This window comes from Marmota marmota, unplaced genomic scaffold (genome assembly GCF_001458135.2).
Source record: "Marmota marmota marmota unplaced genomic scaffold, marMar, whole genome shotgun sequence".
NCBI lineage: Eukaryota > Metazoa > Chordata > Mammalia > Rodentia > Sciuridae > Marmota > Marmota marmota.
In genome coordinates, this window is record NW_026000005.1 from 7,624,672 (window position 1) to 7,627,472 (window position 2,801).

Sequence of the window (2,801 nt, forward strand, 5' to 3'; positions counted from 1 at the left end):
AGTATGTGATATGTGATGCACAAGGTGCTGGGGTTCAATCCCCAGCACCAAAAAAAAAAAAAAGAAAGAAAGAAAGCAGTGTGTGTTTAGAGGCTGCTGTTGACCAAACTTTCTTAAGCACAGAGAAGTACTGATTAGGCCAAATATATATATCAGTTCAGCACTCATTGTAAATTTATTCTATTTGTAAATGAAGAAACTAAAAAGTCATATGATGCAAGTTGCTGGATAAAGATGATGTATTTCATGACAGAGTACAAAATAATAGAATTCTGCAAAAAAATCAGAAGCCTAATGACCATTCACCTTAGCCTCACCATAGCTAAACTAACCTTAGTTAACTAACTTTAGTTACACTTATAAACACAAACCATAAACAAAATGACTTCACATTTCTCCTTATTTCCAAATTGCCCTCCAAATCTGAAATGTGTACGTTTTTCTTTAGCACGCTTTCAGCCATCTTATCCATAAGAACAATAAAATATATGTAAAATACATATTATGTCATATATAATGCTCAATATCATGTAATGCACTGGTCAAAGAAATAGACTAAGTAGTTAATTTTTTTAAGAAATCCACAATTTTCTCTACATTGAATTTCAAAATTCTGTTTTAAAGTATATTAAAGAAAATTTTAAAAAGAAGAGAAGAAAAAGAAAAAGTGAGAAAAATTGCATTGATTATTTTCTAATTACTAGATCTAAGCATTTGGTTTTGCCTATATTTGATGAAAAATATCAGAATTATTTTATTTTAAAAACTAACATAATAGGAAGAACTGATGCCTATCTATAGTTCTACAGTCTCATAATAATAAAATGGGAGACACCATTCTTCTACTGAACTTTTTACTCAGTCTAGTAAGTAGTATTATGAGATTAGGGGATGAAAAGATGTGAATTTATTTCCCTAAAATAATTGAAAATAATTAGGGGTTCAGGAAATGCAGGAAAGGGGTATAAGGAAGAAAAATAGGAACATGACAAAATAGAAGCTAGTAAACTAGTTTGAGGCATAATTGATGCATGAAATAAAATAACCAGTGAACATTCTTCACTTGTAGGGTGGCTAAAGACCTTTTAAGGTAGAAATAAGCAGTTTTAAAGTTGGTTATGCAGTGAGACTACTATACCCCAAATTCAAGCAAGCACTCACCTGCTTCCTAAACTTAAGAAGTAACTTAAGCTTAAATTTAAACTTAAGCAATAAAATGAGTGAAAGTTTTGTTTATTCATTCACTTTCTATAAATCATGGAACAGGGATGTATTCCAAGACTGAGTCAATAGAGAAAGTGACCAGAGCTCACTTTCCTCTTAGGGAAGTTGAGATAATGCATGACCTGAAGCAAATGAGTAGTACCACAGACTTAGAGCAAAAGTTCACTAAAGTTTAAGTCGTGGGAACTCACACAATGTCCTAGAGGGTGTGGAGTTAAAAAGGGCCAGAAATGGAAGGTCAGTCTAAGCCTGATTACTTCTAAAATGGCAATGGAATTTTGGCTCATATTCAGTTTGCATCAGCTTTCCAAAAATGTTCTCACTGCTGTCACTGCTAATGGGTCTATGTGTGAAATTGTTACCTATCAAAAATCATATTTTCTCTCATATGTGTAAGCCAAATGGAAAAAGGTAGAGGGTGACGTAAAGACTGCAGAAAGAAACCCATTATGTTAGATGAAGAGAAACAAGGATAGAGAGGAGGAGAAGGTAAGGGGACTAATATTGACCAAATTATGTTATGTGTAAGTACAAATATGTCACAATGAACCCCACTATTCTGTAAAATTAGTATGCAGCAATATTTTTAATTTTTTAAATTAGATATTAATTGATACATAACAATTAGTAGCCACAGTGGCAGTAGAATTTGATAGTTGATGGGTAAAGTTCCACAGACTTGATGGTGACCATCACCCACTCAAATCGAAAGTGTTTAAAAAGTGTTTTCAGAAAATAGTCTCAAAAAAAATCAATAAATAAAATGCTTGGAAATCAATCTAACCAAATAGGTGAAAGACCTCTACATTGAAAACCACAGGACATTAAAGAAAAAAAATTGAAGAAGAGCTTAGAAGATGGAAAGATGGCCCATGTTCTTGGATAGGCAGAATTAATATTGTCAAAATTACCATACTACTAAGAGTGCTATATAGATTCAATGCAATTCCATTAAAATTCCAATGATGTTCATCACAGAAATAGAAAAAACAGTTATGAAATTCATTTTCAATAAAAAAGAAAACCATAATAGCTAAAACAATTCTTAGCAAGAAAAATAAAGCAGGATGCAGCACCATACAGACCTCAAATTATACCACAAAGATTAAAAAAAAAAAAGAAAATAGTGCTCGCTTCGGCAGCACATATACTAAAATTGGAACGATACAGAGAAGATTAGCATGGCCCCTGCGCAAGGATGACACGCAAATTCGTGAAGCGTTCCATATTTTTTATATAGAATATACCACCCAACATCAAGCAGTTACACTTTTTTTCTCAGCAGCACATGGATCCTTCTCAAAAATAGATCATATATTATGTCACAGGGCAACTCTTAGACAATATAAAGGAGTAGAGATAATACCATGCATCCTATCTGATCATAATGGAATGGAACTGAAAATCAACGATAAAAGAAGGAAGGAAAAAGCATACATCACTTGGAGAATGAACAATAGGTTACTGAATGATCAATGGGTTATAGAAGACATCAAAGAGGAAATTAAAAAATTCTTAGAGATTAATGAAAACACAGACACAACATATCGGAATCTATGGGACACACTGAAAGCAGT

General features: G+C 32.7%; 1 non-coding gene across 1 annotated transcript; it reads left to right on the plus strand.

Moving 5' to 3' along the window:
- The first annotated feature begins 2,350 nt into the window (after window positions 1-2,350).
- Window positions 2,351-2,457, plus strand: LOC125618385. Its single transcript, XR_007349668.1, has one exon. It is a non-coding gene; the product is annotated as a U6 spliceosomal RNA (small nuclear RNA).
- Window positions 2,458-2,801: the final 344 nt, after the last annotated feature.